The sequence below is a fragment of the Dermacentor albipictus genome, chromosome 6 (assembly GCF_038994185.2).
Source record: "Dermacentor albipictus isolate Rhodes 1998 colony chromosome 6, USDA_Dalb.pri_finalv2, whole genome shotgun sequence".
Lineage (NCBI taxonomy): Eukaryota > Metazoa > Arthropoda > Arachnida > Ixodida > Ixodidae > Dermacentor > Dermacentor albipictus.
Window position 1 is genome coordinate 70,180,790 of NC_091826.1, and position 20,739 is coordinate 70,201,528.

The 20,739-nt window shown below is 47.5% G+C and overlaps 1 protein-coding gene across 3 annotated transcripts in view; it reads left to right on the plus strand.

Annotated features, from left to right (window-relative positions):
- LOC135910491 (regulator of G-protein signaling 17-like) overlaps positions 1 to 20,739 on the plus strand; it is a 176,514-nt gene that overhangs the window by 90,841 nt on the left and 64,934 nt on the right. The window lies entirely within an intron of this gene.

The window sequence follows — 20,739 nt, forward strand, 5'->3', positions numbered from 1 at the left end:
TTACCCTTTTATCCGGACACGAACGCACTTAGTGTACAGCCTTACTTCTTTTTCTTTCATTTTTCCTTTCTTTTCTTTCGTAGCATACGAAATGCTCAGGAACTCGAGCTCTCGACATACGAATAATTTATTTTCTTCCGTTTAAACTGTTTTTGAGGGCCATATAAGTGTACGTGTTACCTCTTCCTGTTTGCGTGCGCGTGCATAATACATCTCTCTCTCTCTCTTTGCCAAGTACTGCGGTCACAAAAAACGAACGAACGAGCTAACGAACGAACGAACGAACGAACGAACGAACGAACGAACGAACGAACGAACGAACGAACGAACGAACGAACGACCGACCGACCGACCGAACGAACGAACGAACGAACGAACGAACGAACGAACGAACGAACGAACGAACGAACGAACGAACGAACGAACGAACGAACGAACGAATGAATGAATGAATGAATGACAGCTCTAATTGGAGGCAAGTTAGCGCTTCTAAATGCTGGTATACCATCCGTAAGTCACGAATAACGATCAGGAGCTCCAAGAGAAAAATAGGAGAGTGAATGAATGAATGAATGAATGAATTGGAGGCAAGTTGTCGCTAAGTTGGAACCGTCTGCATAGGTCACGAACAATGGTCAAGAGTCACAGGAGAGGAACAAGCGCACGCGTGGCTAAGGTTTGAGACACTGACCATCAGGCACGCGAGAGTACCATTAGCGACACATGCGCTGCCAAACATGTCTCCCTGCAGAAGCGACACGCTCTGTGACACGCTGTCTCTGCTCAAGAAGAAAAAAGGAGAATAAATAAACACGGCTTCTCTTACGGCGCCCGACGCCGTTCAAGTTCGATTGTGACAGCTGCGTCGTTGCATATCCCGTATGCATTACGACTTGTCAGGCTGCGGTTAACTGTACGGAACGAATAAACCGCACCATAGTTAAGACAGGACGTAAGGAAAAACCTCTTCTGTCTGTACATCGTCTGTCCTTTTACTTTCTAAGTATCATTATGCGCGTTCTCAACCACGAGTTTCCACGAACTAGTGTACCAAGTCTCCATTGCGATTCCTTAGCTGTACTATCGCAGTAATGTCCTTTCAGTGTCCAGTCGAAGGCACTGCAGTCGAATGGCGTTTCTCGAACAACTCCTCCTCAGCACAGGAGTTCAGTATAGGTCAATTAGTATTGCCACCTTGCTTCGATAACGCTGTGAAGCGTTGAAGAAGTGCGATTTCAATACTGACTTAGCTGTTTAAGGTTTTTGCGCGATACCGAAAGCGAGAGGTAGGTAGATTGAACTGTGAACTGTGATTGAATCACAGTGGCTCTAGAACTACCGTAGATATTATAGGTCAAAAGGGCATTCCTTGGCCTGAGGAAGGATTGCCATTTACCTGAACGGAGTGTACTAAAGCTGCAACGGAAGCATCGACTAAGTTCGAGACACTCTGTCTCGGCCGCTGTGTAAATAACGATAAAGGAAGGCACAGGCATCACAACCATCCACAATTCGATTCCTACTTTTCAGGAGATCCGTACAGTCAGTCATAAGACATATTTGGTTAAGGGTAGGCATATTCCTTGGCGCAGCAGGTGGATGTGCGACAGACATGGTGGTTTCGTGAAACCTTAGGCAATCTGTCATTTGTGTATATGTGGTTTGAACGGACGGATGGACCGACGGACGGACGGACGGACGGACGGACGGACGGACGGACGGACGGACGGACGGACGGACGGACGGACAGACAGACAGACAGACAGACAGACAGACAGACAGACAGACAGACAGACAGACAGACAGACAGACAGTAATGGCGCTGGACTTTGCACCCTAGTGGACGCTTGTGCCTTACTATTTAGTGCATTTGTTTGGGAATGATTGGTTTCGGGGCTCTTGGAGTGGTCTGTGTTTCGTAGATCAACGTTTACTTACATGCAATAGAGAAAAAGAAGTCAGATGGGCAGCCGAGTCTGTAAGCGACTGACCCGGCCTGGATGTGGTCCCCGCGAGAACGGTACGATTTCCTTTCTCCTTTTATTGCGATAGCAATTATACGGCCACTTCAGGCTCACTTGCGCCGTCGTCGTCGCCGTGATGTTCCGTATAAGCCCAAGCGCGATAACACCGTGGCCGCGCGCCTTACGCTGTAGGTGCGAGTGAAGGCGTGCTAGGGGGAGCCGAGGGTGGTGGCTTGATCTCGCACGGGCGAGGGAGGAAGGCGGTGGGGGAGAGGGAGGCGTTCTACTTCGGCGGCGGCTGAGCCATCATCATCATCAGCCTGGTTACGCCCACTTCAGGGCAAAGGCCTCTCCCATACTTCTCCAACTACCCCGGTCATGTACTAACTGTGGCCATGTCGTCCCTGCAAACTTCTTAATCTCATCCGCCCACCTAACTTTCTGCCGCCCCTGCTACGCTTCCCTTCCCTTGGGATCCAGTCCATAACCCTTAATGACCATTGGTTATCTTCCCTCCTCATTACATGTCCTGCCCATGCCCATTTCTTTTTCTTGATTTCAACTAAGATGTCATTAACTCGCGTTTGTTCCCTCACCCAATCTGCTCTTTTCTTAACCCTTAACGTTACACTCATCATTCTTCTTTCCATAGCTCGTTGCGTCGTCCTCAATTTGAGTAGAACCCTTTTCGTAAGCCTCCAGGTTTCTGCCCCGTAGGCGAGTACTGGTAAGACACAGCTATTATACACTTTCCTCTTGAGGGATAGTGGCAACCTGCTGTTCATGATCTGAGAATGCCTGCCAAACGCACCCCAGCCCATTCTTATTCTTCTGATTTCTAGGAGGCGGCTGAGCCAACGCCTCCTAGATAACACAAGGCCGGTGCACTTCGATCCGTGACGTCATGCTACCTTGCCCGACTGCCATAGTATCTAATGGGGAGGCTCCCGATCGAGCCGCGGTGGTTTTGGCGTCATCGCCTTCGTCACGCTGGGCTTGGCAATGGAAATTTCGGTCCAAGTAGCATGACGTCACAAATCGGAGTGCACAGGCCTGCTATTTAGGAGGCACTGGCTGAGCGCGCCTGTGCGGGCCTCATCTCGAAAGCAATCTGCGATGAGTACATAGTCTAGATGCGCCCAGCGCTGATAGCTTCGTGTGCCATGTGTTCTCGCCGCTTAGTTCGCGTTGACGCGAGGGGGACCACGAAGGTCAATTCGTTCGCCGCTGCTACCGCGCGTTCCTCAAGCCAGGGTTCTGACAGCGAGGGTCCGAGCTCGTTCATTGAGATGTGTTTCCGTTTGCCGGTGCAGGCGTGACACTGTACCTATTAATTTAGTTAGTAAGCGAATGTTTACGAATTTATACGGCCGATAAATCTATTATTCTTACTTCGTATATCTGGCTACTAATTTGCTATCGCAATCGATGCTTCGCCTTTCGGGAGAAGCTGCGAGGTTTTTTCACACACGCGTTCAATACGAGAAGAGGGTATAAAAAAGTACGGTCAAACCTCTGTTTAAAGAAACTTAATTTCTTGAAATTTTCTATTTAACGAAGTATTTCCTTTACCCCGACGCATAATCGTAGAGGCAAATCCACTGAAAACCTGTAAGCAAGGGAATGAAGTCAGGATCTCGTTTTTTTTTTTTAACGAAGTTCTGTGAATGAGGAATAAATATGGGTAAAATATGGGGAAATATGGCTATATGTCAGGTTTCAGTTCAGGCGATACGGATGCCATTGGTCCGTTAGAAAGCTTCACCGCTTCCACGAAGCAACACAAAACGCGCTCAACGGATTCGCTGTCTAATGTTAATTTCGTGCACTCATGGCGAAAAAAATATTTATCATTATTATTTTGCTCCTGCATAAGATATTAGCATCTGGGTGAATTTCTTAAGCCTCTTAAATTTAACAAAGTTCCCTATTTAAACGAAGGATTTTCAGGTCCACCGCCTTCCTTAAATGTCGAGATATAGTTGTACAAGGAAGTCCTGACGCTGCCGTGTCATTCGGTACAGTAATGCGGTAATCCTCTAACCGTGCGCATACCGGTGAAAGGAGTTACCGTTTTTCTTTTTCTTTCGTTATGTTAGGACGTCACGGTTAACGCTCCCTCGTGCGGCAACTGTCGATAGCGCCGTTTCCGAGCGGCGTGAAAAAAGTAAAGGAACCACGGACGCCTCGGGGGGGGGGGGGGGCACGTTTGCTGCATGCGCGCGGGGGAGGCGCTAAATATAATCGGCGGTTCGCCCGCTTGGGCCGGCGAGCGAGCCGCGGTGACAGCGAGCTGGCGTGCGCCATCAATTCATACGCGTCGCGACAGGTGGTAGCGGGCCGGCCTGGTGCGGGCAGGCGCGGCCAGGTGGCGCCTATTTTTGAATCGTGCTCTCTCTCTCTCTCTCTGTCTCTCTGTCTTTGTCGCTCTTTCTTTGTTTCTTTCTTTCTGTTGCTCCTTTCCTTCTTGCCCGGGGTATCGATCGAGATGACGACAATGCACCCCCTTTCCCCCAAATGCACCCCCTCTCCCCCCTTAACGCAGCGCTCCTTGCGTCGCGTGTGTTTCCGCAGGCGAGTTCGGATTTGACGTTGTGTGTTTGACGTTGTGTGTTTGTGTGAGTGGGCTGTGCGTTCGGCGCGGCGGGTGTTTGTGTTTCTTTGCGTGGTTTGACCCGCGTTCCGTACCTTGGCCGCGTGTTGTTCGCCCGTGTGCGTGTGTGTGTGTTTCCGTGTCCTATGATTGAGAGTCGAGTAATTGTATGTGATGTTTGTCGATCGTGCGTGTGTTTGGGGTGCGCTCGTTGTGCTTAGTCACTGATGGTACGTGTGTCTGTCGCGCCTTTCCCCCTCCCCCCATCCTTGAGCGTGGGCGCGTTTTGTTATACGCGTACGTCGGCGAATGCATGTGTGAAGCTGTGTTATAGGTTGTGTTTGTCTCTGACTTTGGGGACGTGTGTTTGGTTGCTATCGCTGTGTGTGTGTGTGTGTGTGTGTGTGTGTGTGTGTGTGTGTGTGTGTGTGTGTGTGTGTGTGTGTGTGTGTGTGTTTTGCATTAAATGTGTATATCGTTGAGAGTATTTGTGGGTGTCGTATTGGGGGAGGGATGCGTTCGTTGCCCACTTTATGTGTGGTGGTTGCGTTTGGTTGTGTCCGTCGTCGAAAGTGCAGGCTTGCTTGCTTGCTTAGTTGCTTACTCTGTACTTTTGTGCCAGCGGCGTTGGTCAACAGCGGCGCTCAGCCACTCGTGGCGTTCGCATGCGCCGCGCTGCGTGTCTATGACCCAAATCGTGCGCTAGCGTTCCGCTTATATTTGCTTGCCGGCTGGCCGACCGACCTTTGGCCGCTTCGGATGCTCCTTCGTTTGCGGCAACCCGGCAAGGGAAGAATTCCGGGACAGCGTCTTTCTTTCTTTCTTTCTTTCTTTCTTTCTTTCTTTCTTTCTTTCTTTCTTTCTTTCTTTCTTTCTTTCTTTCTTTCTTTCTTTCTTTCTTTCTCCTGGGCTCTCGGCGCGGTGACTCGGGTCGAAACTGAGGGAAAGTCAAGGCTGGTGCCGGAGTGGCGCTGAGTCCTTCACCTAACTCTTTTCTTTTCTTCTTCCTCTCCTCTAGCCGTGTGCTGTGGATTTGCAGCGGGATCGGCCTGTTTTCCGAGCAACTCAGGGGGTTGACGGGTCACTGCGTCTGAGGCGATCGAATTGAAGGAAGATTTACCTCTTAGGCCGAGGTCGAGTTGAGTGAGGGGAACGCGTTCGACGCGGTAGGTGCGAGTAAAGCGATCGGGTTTGCTGCGTGAATGAACGAGCGAGCGACAAAGAGCAAATGGGGCCAGTGTAGCCATGCACAGCTCGGGGTCCGTGTAACATACGTAGTTAACCAGTGGCTCACGCACTCACCTGTCCCGGCAGGTGAGTTCGGAAACGGCACAATTATCCTTCCTTTCCTCTCCCTCTCTCTCTTTCGGCGCTCTCCGGTACGATAGATCCGAAGAGTCGGTCGAACTGAGGAAATTAACCTAAGGCCCCGAGCCTGAATAGCGGCCCTTTTTCTTTTCTGCTTTTTTTTTTTTTGTTAACCCCTCGTTCTTTGAATCGCGCGTTGCGGGATTCGGGAGTCGCTTGGCCTCTTGTTTGCCGAGGAAGTGGAAGAGTGAATGGGTGAGTCTAGGCGACCGAATCGAGGAAAACGTTTTGTTTGGCGCACCGTGTTAGCGAAGAAAAGGGGCGACCGGCAGACGAGTCCACCAATTTGGGATTCTTTGTGGTCGCGGTTTAGCTTACCGCTCCCCGAACGAGCTTGGAAAAGACCGAGCGACTGGTTACGAGTGCCAGCGCGCGTAAGTTGAGTGAAAGCTTTCGCCGTAAACAGGGCGGCTTTAAGATACGCACGCGTATGTGCCGCAAACCAGCGAGCGAGGGGTCGACAATATGGCGGAATGTATTATTGGAACGGAGGAGTATGTCAGGTGATGACGTCTCGATGCGATGACGTGTGGGTGAGCCCGAATGAATTAGTCAGCAGCTGTTCACATGCAAGCGAGTTTTCACGAATGCAGCCGCGCTCCGTTATATAGAGAACAGTTAGAGAACGGATCCGTGTTGTAGCAATCGCTTCCTTATTAAAATAAATAAAGGAAAAGGATAGAAAGTAATCCACTGCTGATCGAGCTGCAACTGTCCAGCGCAGTCAGCTGACGCCTGAACGGCGGCTAACAGTCGTAGTATGCATATATGCGGCCACGCGAGTGAAAGGACAGAAAGATGGGATAGCAGAGAGAACATAAAAAACTATTTACTTATATGCAACCGAGAGACTAGCTAATGAATCCGTGGGTGAATGAGAAATTAGATCAGCGGCTTTTGAACAGAGGAGGAGCGTTAATTGATTGATTTGGTGGAATTGGAAATGTTGGCAGCACAAACAGACACACAGAATAGAGAGAACAGTAAAAAGACAAACAACTCTTTTTTTTTTTCAGAAGCACGCGTCGGCTTTCAGAGAGACTTCGGTTCTGAAGCCAGCGGGTACCCGTGGCTACATATTAGGATCGCAGCGACAATTCGCCGAATAACGAACTGGCTTTCGCAGTAGTGTGCCTCAAACTGCGGATGTTCAGCGTGCACGTGTCACGTGGTCATTGCGCCGCAGTGACACGTACGTGCCCGAACTCGGATTGCCGTGCGAGTACGTCTCCGGCTGTTCTATAAGATGCCGACAAACCTAGCTTACTTTTTGGCCATTATTTCTCCATATTCACGTTTTCAGCCAATCGGAATGACCGCGGCGGCCACGTGAACCAATCAGAGCGGGCAAGATGGAATTCGATTAGCGCCATATATGATATATCGCGACCGTGATCTATACGTTTTAAAGCGGCGTCACTTTTTCGTCTTTGGCTGTATGTTTACTGTTCTTTCAATATTACGTTTTTTAAAGCAAAGTTTTCTTTGCCTTTCCCTTCGAATTTCCCACTGCTGCTGCTGCTGTGGCTGCTGCTGTCCGCCACGCCGCGTCGGGGTTGGTTCGGAGCGTGTATATCCGTGGAATGAGCGCGGCAGAGAAGAAAAGAGACGCGAGGAACTCGTTTGCACTGCACCGTGTCGAATGTACACAATACCCTCCGGAGCTTCCGGGTCGCCGCCACATTAGCCTCTTGGAAGGTGTAATTATCTGTGACCCGCCGCAAGCGCTTTGTTTTCTAACATCTTGCAAGTCCAGAGAGAAGCTACGCAGAATGGAAGCGAGGAGGGGGGAGAGGAGGCAGAGAGTGGGTAGAACCGACGCAGTCGCGAAAAAGCTTTGCCACCCTTCACTCGCAGTTCCCATACAAATGTAAGGGGGGGCGGGGGGCGGGGGATAGAGAAAAGGCGACATGAGAAGGCAAGTAAACGCTGGATAAACTTAAGTTCAAGGTACGGTGCGGTGCGTTTCTGCTATTTATGAAAAATAAAACCACGCAAATATGTAATGGACAACTTACGCAGGGCGTACAGAAGCAGAGCCGCATTAATTAAAGCGCACCGCAGGGTCTAGGCGACACAATCGAAGCGGTCGCACGTCATATCAACACTTTTGTGCTCGTAGTAGCTTTGCGGCTATGGCATTGCTCGAGGTCGCGGATTTGACCGAGGCATCCGCATTTCGACGGGGGCGAAATAAAAAGAAAATGCTTGCATGCTTTGATTCAGGGACACGTTAAAGAATTACACGGTGCCAGAATTTACCCGGAGTGCGCCACTACAGCCTGCCTCATAATCCGATCGTGGTTTTGGCACATACAGCCCCATAACCCAATTCAAGTTTAATGCTTCTGCCACGATGTGATGTGCCATGTGAGGCAATGACAAAGCTCGACCCTCTCGGTGGTTTTGAAGTATTGCGTGCAACAACGCCTCGACCAAACACCTCTGCCTCTTGTGTTTTGTGTACTACGCGGACAAAAAGCGGTGGTGCACGCAAGGTAACGTTTAACGTCAACTCGCCACTCTCGTGTTGGACAAAACGTTGAGGAAATTGGACATTCGCCCTCAACAACACCGCCAATTATCGTCAATCAAAGCAAAAAGCACAGAAGGAAAGCTTCGCTTACATCGATTCCCACAGCGCGTGAGATCTCCATAATTCTTTTTTTCACGCAGTCACTCGTGTGCGCAAGATTTACCGTAAATATGCGTCCGAAACATTAAAATGGAAGGAATACGAATCAAGGGGTATAGACCCGATCGACGATTTTTCCGACTTGTCTTGCTCAGCGTATTGCGTTTCATTTATTTATTTTTCTATGCGTGTAACGGATCGAGTGAGTTGACCTCTGACGGGAGCTGACAATGCCGCCATACATATATATATATATATATATATATATATGTGTGTGTGTGTGTACACACATCGTCGGAGATTTCACGCGCCTTGCGAAGGCGCCGACCTTTCAGGGCCGGCAGATGTTGCCGGCTGCCGCGAAGTATATTCACTTTACGCTTTGCCCCCCCCCCCCCCGTATTGTCCGTCTTTATTTTTCATTATTCCATGGCATTCTCGTTCTTCTGTATTTCTTTTCTTTTTTTTCAGCTGAGCGTACACGGCGCCGAACGCGTCTTTTTGCTTTCTCCTCCGACCCAGAGCTTGACGCCTACGAACTTCGCGATGCGAGGAGGAGAACAAAGAGATTTCGTGGGTATATAACAAGCTGTGTAACTATTGTTTGTGGAAGCTGGATTGCGGAAGTTTCTTTCTTTCTTTATTTGTTTCGTACGAGAGAGAGGGGGCCGCTCGGTCGCGCAGCTGCCTCGGCAGTTGCGAGAAAGCAACTGTTGTAGAGGCACGACTTCCGCGTGCTCTGTTACACGAACCGCGCGGAATCAGCCGCTGTCTTGTTTACGTTTCTTAGTTTTTTTTATTCTTCCCATCGTAGACCGGCGCTGCATGCATCTGTTCGCGGTCAGCCCGTGTAGCATGCGCACTAAGTGTGTGTGTGAGTGTGTGTGTGTGTGTGTGTGTGTGTGTGTGTGTGAGTGTGTGTGTGTGTGTGTGCGTGTGTGTGTGTGTGTGTGTGTGTGTGTGTGTGTGTGTACGCGCGTGTGTCGTTGTGAGCATGATCCGTTTGACCTTAAACAAAGCATTGTGCAACAGAAATTTCTTGCCCGTAACTGCACTTCAGTGTGTAAACGTTGAGCCTTACCTTTCTTCTTCCTATTATTATTATTATTATTATTATTATTATTATTATTATTATTATTATTATTATTATTATTATTATTGTTATTATAGAACAAGAACGATCACAGACAGGAGAAAGAGAGCTAACTAGAAACTAACGCCAGGTTGGGCACTACGCCTGCCGGCTCCACAGGATCCCTATATGGCATTTTATCCAGGCACCTCAGCCGACTCTGGAAGGAAAGAACTTACTCGGCGATAAAGCCGATTTTCTTCACTGCGTAGGAAAGTAAAATTAAACTTGAGGACTGCAGTCCAAACTTGGCATTCCGAACTTTCCAGTACACTCGTACACTTCGATTACAGTACGTCCGAGTTACGAATAAATTCAGATTTTTTTCCGGCGAGCCTGAGCCATGTGTACTTTTTGATCACGGGTTAACATTAATGGAAAAAAAGAAGAAAATAAAAGCATAGTGAGAGAAGAATGGGAGACCCATTAAAAGGGAGGAGTATATATAACAACCACAGGAAACAAGACGCAAAAATGCAATTCCGTAGAACGAACGCGGACAGTTTTTTTTTTTTTGCCTATTTCCGCGAGCGTGGGCAGAGCGCTCGGGTTGCCGGAAAAGGAGCGGCGCCATTCCAGTGCGGCAAAAGTACGGCCTTCGAGATCGTGGCGCTCCGCGCTGTTGCAAAGCGGATCGCTACACTCTCGGAGGCAGCTCACAAACCGATGCATGTGCGAAACCATGGGTCACAGTCGTAGGAAGTTGAACAGCGCTCAATAAGAATTCGATGTTTGCATACCACTCTCCGATCTGATTTGCTAACTCAGATTTTTGTACATCGTTCTTCTTCCCTCCCACTCCTTTTTGATGCTGCGTCCCATTTGGTTCCGTTAATATCAGAAAGTCGTTGGCAAGGATGGAGCTTGAGTGGAAAGTAGGTTCAGGTGGGATGTCGACGCCACCTATCGTGAAAGTGAGCAAGTTGGCATGTAGCCACGACACACCGAAGCGCCTGCTGTATGGCTGCTTTAAGCAACACTGGCAAGAAAGAAAGAAAAGGAATGGTTCCTCCTGCTCGTTTTGCGACACTAGTATTGAAAACGTGAGCGTTGGGTCTCCTGTCGTGGAATGGTCCCGGAGTTTATCGAGCCCGTCTTAGTCACCTTCGTGCGACATGCCTAGAATGCTGGATATATATAAAGATATGTATAGAACGCTGGATACATGGCCCTTACTATACCGTTCCCTACTGTCCTAACTACACGGAACAAACGTATTTGTATATCTGTAACCACGTACTATGCCTAAAGGCGGGATTCCGAAGTAAAATGAAAGAAGGAAATTAATAAACAAAGAAAATTAATAAAAATTACGAAAAAGGAAAGAGAGAGAGAGATTGAAAAAGAACGTGATGGGTCTCGATTAAACTTGCCCGTGAGAAAACTCTGCGGTCAGCAAAACCTCAGGCGCGCACGTATAAGGGCAGGTACACGCTCGCAAGCCGGCTTTAACGCCTCGGTGAACAAATAAATAGAGAAGAAATAAATTATAGCGCTTACGCGCCGAGACACGAAATCCCCGCGTTATTACAGAACTTGGGCGGCCGCAATGTTGGTCTCCTGCTTCTCGTTCGCCTTCCCCCCATTTCGGTTTCTTTTCTCTCCTTAAGGGACCGCCGGAAGCCAGAGCCTTGTGGCCAACGGGGAAATATTGAGCATTACGCTTTATTTCTTACTCCCCAGTTTTCGTCCGCTAAAGCCGCGCTGATTGAAGAGCAGCTTCGGTGATGAAGACTTCCTCTATTTCGAAACTGCGGCTTCGATTTGTCGTCGCTGTCTTCGCTTGTCGTGGTTGGCGGCGGGCAAAACCACGGAGCGTCCTGGCTCCTCCATTTTCGTTTGGGAGACCCGTGCTTCCTTCAGCGACTGCCTTCTTGAAATATATAACATTCTATAGAGAAGCAGCGGAGCGTGACGTCATAAGGAAGCGGCGGCGCTGCTGTCGCGGTTAGTGCAGGCAGGGAAAGAAAGCTACAGAAGTTCTGAGAATTGTCCACTAATGCGCAAGCATCCTTTGGCTCCGCTGTTGTTTCAAGTTGGCCCACCACCGTACCACCCCCAAATTCAGATTGACCCACCCATATATCACCCCAAATTTAGGTTGGCCCACCCTCAAATCATCCCGAAATTCAGGTTGGCCAGCCCCATATGACCCAAAATTTAGGTTAGCCTACCCCCCATATCACACCTAATGTATCGGTTTACCAACACCCAAATTCAATTTGGCCCACGCCACGGTGTGACTCTTACACCGTGGCCCACGCAATTAACCCCACGTATTTTCTATGGAGCCGTATGCATCCTATGGGAAAGGCGTCGCAGCTTTTTGCGTTATACAGACACAAGTTTGCTACCAAAATTGCTGCGCCAACGAATGTGTTAGCGCTTGTGTGACGTCCTCTCTTCTTTGTCCGTGTTTGATGTGCGCAGTGTAAGTAATAATACAGATGTACCGACTCGCACACATAGCTACTGTGCGCAATAAAAACCAACATTTTATTTGCACGGGATTGGACAAGTTAGCGCGGGACTAGTTGAAGCGTTAACCAAATAAGACGCTGACAGCAGGCCAAATACAGGACAACGCATTTGGCCTGACTGGCTTGGGTAGGTATAAATGGGCAAGAATGTATCGAAATGAGCTGATACGTAATAGTTATTATTTGTAGAAACAGCGTCAAAGTAGTACAAGTGGTGTACCGAACACAGGAATAAACGTGTGTTTTGCTTACCCTATTCAACAACACGGGACCCACCGCGGCGACTCGGTGGCTACGGCTGTCTGTTGCCGAGAACGAGGTGCTGGGTTCGAATCCCTGTCACGGCGGCCGCATTCGGATGGAGGCGAAATGCAAAAGCGCACGTGTAGACTTAGAAGTGGTCGCACTTTAAAGAGCTCCCGACGGCTCGAGTTGGTCCGGAAAGCTCGATTACTGTCAAAGCCCTCGTGGGGCTGGTGTTCGTTTTTGTGGACGGTAAAGCACGCGTTGACCAATGGACAACCGGAAGTAATGGTGTATTGTAGCATGCGTTGTCTTGGTCGATTAAATAATAGTGTTTACGTTTGAACGTACTAGTGGCTCTTATTACCAAGTGGGCCGGTCATATAAGACTTTGATTCTGTGCAGTCCAATCACTTATTTGTCAGTTGCACTGTGACAGGATAGGGCGAATTCCGCACCTCTTGCGCAGTTATCCCTGACTACGCTTACCAAGGCGCCACTGGCTTTCAAAAGTGGGGCTACACCCAAGCCAACCACCTGACTACCATCTGTGGATCCGCATTCCGTAATACATCCCTGATATAACAAATTATAGATGGGCCTACGAGTATACCATGCATGCTTCAAAGATGTCATGCCGCATGTCACACTTTGGAATCTAAAAAGAAGCCAGACAAAAAGAAAGAGAAAACGCTACCGAACGACTTTAATGGCGTCCATTTTCTCTGAATACGAGATTAACACACGTTGTTGGGTTTTTAGTATTTGTAATTGCAAAGATTATCGTTCGGAGCGGTCAACAGTGGAAGGAGGAGGACCGTGCACAATTTTGTCGTGCTGCCCTCTTTCGGAGCATCCGTGCTGGGTTGCACCCACAGGCACATCTGCATCTTCATGGAAAGCTATCTTTGCAAATACCATAGCCTTCGTCGTTAGTTATTTTATTCCTTCGATTCTGTCTTCTTTCCTGGCTTTTTCTTTAATTTAAACATTAAATAGTAAATGAGGCCCGTTTGGTATCTCAATCATGAGATATAATTCCCCTTCCTTCTTTCTTTATTCATCATTAATGCTATTATATTAATTTGAAGTTAACCACTATAATGCATTTATGTCTCTCTTGATGAGTATGCGCCACTGCCTTTGAGGTCATCAAAATCAAATCTAATTTAATCACAATCATCATTTTCTCACCTGCACCGAGTACCCTTGTTTACAAACATTGCAGCTTGTATATAACCGGTATGTATATTTCTGAGGCGTCTTTGAATGACAACGCTGCAGAATTTCTGGAGGGCCAGCAATGTGTTTGCTGTACTTTTTAAGGCGAAAGCCTTACATGCCCTCTGAAACGGAAAATGCGGCGAGCGTCCGGCGTTAACATCCGATGGCAAGAAAACCCACGTGACCAAGTGATGACGTCACGTTGATGACGTCACTCACCTGCTGCGGCTCGCACTACAAGTTCCCACGGTGGGCAGCCACTGCGTCGGACGGGCGCCATGGCCCACACCCCAAAAAAAATTCATTTTGCCCAGTTCGAAAATTCAGTTGCACCACGTTCAAAACCGAACTCGCCCACTCCCATAATTTGGGCGGCCCACACTCAAAAATTGCCTTTGCCCAATTCGAAAATTGAGTCGACCCGCTTTCAAAACCGACCTGGCCCACACCCAAAATTGATTTGAACCACCCCCCAAAGTTCGGGTGTACACTTCCAAAATTGACTTTGCCCCATTCGAGCACATGGCCAAGTGAAAAGTATCCCTCGAGAGAGTCACAATGCTTTTGCATTCAGTATAAGTAAAGAAACTTAAATGCCTCCGTAACTTTTTCGCTGCACTGTAAGACTACTATGGTGAATTCGGCAAATCGGATTGGTGCGAACCGGCGGCCCCTGGGTGCCCCGGTGCTCGTCGCTGCGATTTGCTGAATTCTCCCTGAAACACCTCTTGAGTGCTTCATCGAAACCGAAACTATGCTGTGATTGATTGGCGCGTCTAAACATTGTATTTGAGTTGGGTCGTTTGCGCTCTTAGGTTGTCACCGACGTGTAGATGACTATCTGTCGTGCAGTTTGGCAAAAGTGACCAAAGGGACGGGGAGAACGTACAAAACAAATTACGTTGAAACTTGTAACCTTGAAAAATGCATGGTTTTGTCTTTTAATCCGCGCTTTCCACACTACTGAGCGCGAGCTCCACTTCCGTTCTTTGAGAGTGTCATTTTTTGTCTCCACCTTACTGCGGCATTTGCCTCTTTGTCGTTTTTTTTTCTTCCGAGACGCAGTTTCTTTGCGAGATTGCTGTTCACCTTATTCTTTCATGGGCGCTTGCCCTATATATTGACATACGTTTCTGAAGAGCAGTCCTTACTGTACCTGTTCAGACACTTGTCAAACGCAAAAAAAAATGCCATCACCGCACAAATGCTGAGATGGCATGAATGGAACGCGTTGAATTAAAAGAAAATTCGGATTATCGTGTCTACTGGAATAAAATATTTGTTTAGGCCTGTGTGTGTGTGTGTGTGTGTGTGTGTGTGTGTGTGTGTGTGTGTGTGTGTGTGTGTGTGTGTGTGTGTGTGTGTGTGTGTGTGTTGAACGGCTAAAACAACAGCTAGCTGTCGTAATTCTGTAAACTGCACAGTTATTTTATACGCACATCCCTTCCTCCTCTCCTCATAATAATATTTTATCATCCCCCCTTTTTCCTCTGTGCAGAGTAACAGGCCTTTAGGTCATGACACAGTAGTTCACGACACACTAATTGATCACCGACTAGGTCAGGGTGACCTCTCTGTCTTTCCTATAATAAGCTCTCCCTTATCCTCTGTGCCTTATGGGCAGCAGACAAGGCGGTCGTGTTAATGTAAAATGCACATGGCATTCCGGTTGTACAAACGTACAATATTGGCCTAGTTGGGGGGGGGGGGGGGGGGGCTTGGCCAGAAAGCTTAATTAGCGAATTTTCATCACTGAGTCGATTATGCATTTCAATTTTTCGTGCAAATAATGTCCACCTTTGCGGGTAGACCAGCTCATGGACTCTAATTGTGCTGTCACAGGCAATTTCTATAAATTTTTGAAAGCGTTCGCTGAAACAGCTGGTATATTCTTCGACGTTTCACATTCCTTTCGTTGTAATCTATTTACGGCCTAGCTTTACACGTGTTGCGCATACGTCTTTCATTATTCTTTCCGAAGGATATAAGGAAAAAACTACGCATACGATATATGTTTATTTAAATTTGCAATAATTTCTGGGAACATCGAAAACTATGCGATTCTCTTTCTTTACGAGAGGATTGAGATTTAAAGGTTTAAAGCGACATCAATGAGGAACTCCAAAGCAGATTATGTTGGTAGGTGATTCTTTCAAAACTGTATATACAAAACTGTGAAGACTATGTATACTGCACTGTTCGTGTCCAGTTCACGCTTCTTCAGTCGCCCTTGTCAAATACCAAGGTGCCGAAACTGTCGCTCTAGTGTAATGCAACCTTCTGGTCGAGCTCTAGCGACAACCAACCATATGAACGTTCTTTTACCCTGCACACACACACACACACAAACACACACACACACACACAAACACACACACACACGCACGCACGCACGCACACGCACACACACACGCACACGCGCGCGCGCACACACACACACGTTTGCGCTTGGATTAATGGATGGATGGATGCTGTGAGCGTCCCCTTTGAAACGGGGTGGTAGTTGCGCCACCTAGGGGCAAGCAGGTTGCGGCCTGCTTTCCTAATCGAGCACCCCCTAGCGGAGACCGCGTTGTTGGCATGATGAGAGCCAGCCTGAATCGTCACGACGAACTCTAGTTGCAGCCGTTCTTTGATTACTGTGAGCTCTACTGCACTGCGCTTGGGTCGATATTAGAATTTCATCTTTTTTTGCCCTGCGCTTAATTCATCCCAGAGGAATCGTCGGTGAAATCGTCGACGATGAGGTGGGTGTAGTCTCGCGGGAGACAGAGTTGCGGCTCTCTCTGTATGCACGTACAGAAAAAAAAATTAACAGAAACGAAAAGTTGAAGCATTATGAGTTTTTTTCTAGCCGCTCCCGCTAAGTAGGTGCCGGTTGGTTCACACACTTGCCGGTTCGCGTCTCTTTGTTTTGGTTTAGGCCGGATGCTCGCCAATCCTGCTGTTCCCCTAATTATTGATGTCGATCGTGAATCCTTGTTCCGCGCCCTTGCCTCTCCACTGTCTGAAGTGGCGGGGCAAAGTATGCCATTTGCCCTCAACCCTTCCCCCTCCCCTTTTCCCCATTTTTGAAAGCGGGCGCTGTCGGCGTTACGCTGGAAAATCCAACAAAACCATAGCTGAGACTAAATTTTTTTTGCGAATGCATTAGCCACGTAAGTAGTGCTCTTCTTTATCATGCATCCCTCTGTTTGAGCAGTGAGGATTGTCTTTCGTGGATCGCATCTAAGAGCGGTAGCAGACGACGAACGGGGCTCTGTCAAACACGCTGTCATTGCGGAGAAGGCTGTCACTGGGCAGTTCCCGCCATGACAAATTTCATGTTGCGCTTCTTGCATCATGCCCAGTTTTCTTTCTTCTTTTTTTTTCTTTCTTTTTTTTGGGGGGGGGGGTTGGAACCGCCCAACCATATTTTAAAAACGCAAAATCAGCTCGTTATATTCAACTCAAGGGCGAGGGATTCTGGCGTGTTAAAATCAGCCGCGCCCAATGATGGCGTGCCTTTTAACATCATGAAATTGTTGGATTATCAAATACCGGAACTATTGAATCTATATATGGGATGAGCATTTTTAGGTTTTGCGTAAATTCAAAAAAAAAAATATTACCTCTGTCACATAGCGTAATTTTTGTCCTTGAACCGGATTATTCGGGGAGGTGGACGTTACTGTAGCACGAGAATGTATACGGGGCTCGCACTTTATTTCTCCGCTGTCTTCGGTGAACAAGAAACAAGGCACCTTGTTTACAATTGGGATACATTGGGGGGACGGTATGCGTAATGTGTAGGCAACGTTCGAAGCACGTTGGTGTAAATGTGCCCTTTTTACAATAGCTTACGTATGCGAGCGGACCGGAACGTTATTAGTGTGTTTTACGAGCGACGTAAAACTCGTACCGCTGCCCTGGCATAATTGCAACCACAGCCGAGGTCAAACTTGGCGAACATAGAGGGAACGCTACGCCATGTTTGTGTGCGATGTTAAATGCGTGCTGATCAAATACGGCTGACGGAATGAAAAATCGACAAAAAAAATTTAAAAAATCTTAAGCAAGCGTTCGAAAGAGTAAAGCTGCCGGTATATGCTACGTTTCTAAAGCTTTCAAGACAACTCTGCATTTCACAAACTTTTTAGTTTGAAGGAATGGGCGTAGCTCAAGTGGAATGTGTTGCGAATTTTTAACTTTCATGGCTTACGAGAAACGTTACGAATAATTATTTAACCCTCGTTTTGGGGTTTTGGCTTTCTTTAATGCATGATACGTATATTGGTTTCGCCTGGTGTCCTCAGTGAACTAATTAAAGAAAGCAGCTTTTTTATGTTTGGTAACAGTAAGGGCGGGGTAATGGGTGATGTGTAGGCAAAGTTCGAAGTTGATGGGTAATTGAGGCTGCGGCAATAAATTACCAATGTAAGTGCTCTAGCTTTATGTGTGTCTGACGAAAGGGGCAGAATATAACCCGTTGCCCTGGCAGAACTACAAATGCCACCAAGATAAAATTGAGCGAAAATAGGCGGAACACTATGAAAATACCTGCGCCAAGGTAAATGAGCTACATTGAACTCGGGTTTTTCAAAAAAAAAATGTCTTAGTCAAGTTTTAGAGCGTTTGATATGACCGCTGTCAGCTATGCTTCCCATTGCCCAGACATAGGTGTACGTTTCAACATACTTATATTTCGTGGAAATGGAAGGGTTGGTCGTGGCAAGTGCCATCTCCGCGAAAATTTTTTACACTCCTGGTCCAGTTAGTAGTGTCGCACATAATTACTGAACCCTCGATATTTCCCGCCTATTTTCATGCTTCATAAGATGTCCGTATTTGGTTTCTTCGAGGTCCTCGGCGAACTAATCAAGGTACCTTGGCTATATTTGGCAAAAATAAGAGGCACGTTATGGTTACCGTGTAAGCTAAGTTCAAAGTGAAATAGAAAATTTTGACATTTGCGGTAAGTTACGTATGAAAAGGATCCGGAGCGTTATCAACGTGCTTTACGAAAAAAAGTTGGATTTGTCTCATTGCTTCGGGAGAACTGGGAACGAAACCGAGATCAAATCTAGCGAAAATTCGGGAGGATGCTTGGTCAATGTGAAGTCAATGTGAAGTCAATGTGAAATCTGGTGAAGTAAAATGTGTATTCATGGATTACTGGCTCTAAAAAATTCCTAGCAATAAGTGCTCGAAAGCACGTTACAAGCATGTTGCAAAGTGCAAGCAGGTTTCAAACCTAACAGTCATATATCAGTGTCACTACAGGAAACTAAACCTCTTACTTCAGCTACTCGAAAGAAACCGCTTCGCGGGAAATTGGTTTGTAATTCTGCAAGGTCGCAAACACCTGCTGACGTTTTCCCCTTTTTTTCTTCTTTTTTTGTGTGTGAGCGTTGCAAGTTTTTATGTTGACTGTACTGTGTTGTGTATAACCTCGACAACGCTCTTTGCCTTGACGAGTGATAGATTTGTGCTGTAGACTTATACAAAGATGGTCATTATCCGCTGAATTATTAAAATTGTAGCAAATGTCCTTTTTTATATATACGCTGTATTGCGGCTACTGTGCAGGGGTTAGGGATTCCCGTCAGGCACTAATTGCCTTTTGTCTTTGTATCGCTTTGGGATTGTATGAAATTTCAGCGAATATATTCGAGTTTCTTTTTGCTCCACCGTGGTTCACCTTGTGCGATTGATAATCACGTATGGTAATTATGAAACTTGGTGACAGACGCATTTACAGGCTACTTCTCGTAACGAAGCAGTAATTGTCAATATACACACACACATATATATATATATATATATATATATATATATATATATATAAAGAGAGAGAGATAGTTGTATAGCTTATGGTTTGCCCCCACACTGTAAAATTATTTACACCCTTAGAAGTGAAAAAGCGTGTAAATGTGTCTATAACTCACACCCAAAGGGTGTGAGTTATGCACGCTTTCACATCCTTTCTCACTTTTAAGGGTGTAAATTATTTTACAGTGCACTCGAACTCGAGAAATAGTTGGTACGCCACTGGAACCGCCCGTAATTTTGTTGCCGTAAACGTTGTTGCTGCTGCTGCGGTTGTCGTTTACGTTCGTCCCTGTCCCGCTCATTTGCGGGGACCCGGCGGCGTGTTTTTTATGCACGAGCGTGTTACACCGCCATACATATTTACGCCGGCGTCGTATACACGCATTGTATAAAGGCGCGCGTACACACTGAAGGCCCAACGCGGTGGCACATCGCAAGGATTTAATGGCTAACGTGTAGAACGCGCGCGCGCGCGATGGGCCGCTCTGATAAGATATATTTTGTTTTTCTTCTCTGTTGATTCCCCCGGGGTTCCGGAAACACTGTTGTCTGAGGGGTGGGCGGGCAAGGAAGTGAATCGAGGGAGGGCGTGGGGGTGGGCGTAAGGGTGGGCGGAATTTTCCGCTCCCCAAACCGGGTCGTACGAAATCGTTCTCGAATGACGCGCACAACCACGAGAAAAAAAGAAGTAGTTATGATACAAAGAAACTACGGGTGTATTAGCAAAAAAAGAAAAGCAAGATAGCAATGGCGCGCAGTTATGCTGGGAGACCATCGTTGTACGCCCATTAAACGCACGTATATATATATATATATACGACTCGCGCGCTATGCGAGCTCTAATGGCTTTAGTTTCTGTCTTCTTTTTTATTTCAGCCGGGCGCGGCAGCTATATGTACTATATACACTATGAGTTGCCCGGGTTTCAGAATCGGCGGCTGCCTCCGCTTTGCCTCGGCGCTTGCGAAGGCCGCTCGCCGCCGTCGTCTCAGCCGTGTGATCGAATTACGCTCAATGCGGAGCGATGGGGAAGGGAAGGGAGGCGCTGGGGAGTCCGAGGGAAGGACTCGACGAGAGGAGAGGGAGTGGGGAGGCGGACTGCAAGGGGAAGGGAGAAGAGGGAAAGCGGTTTAATGAAACGCAGGTAATTCCACCGGCTTGTATGTGTAGCTGCCTACGTGCTATATAATCTGCGTGCGGAAAAGAATCGAGGACAGAAAGGCCCTAGAAGGGGGAAGGGCGCAAAAATAAAGGGGGGGGGGGATTGTGCGAGCCGTTTATGAGTTTGC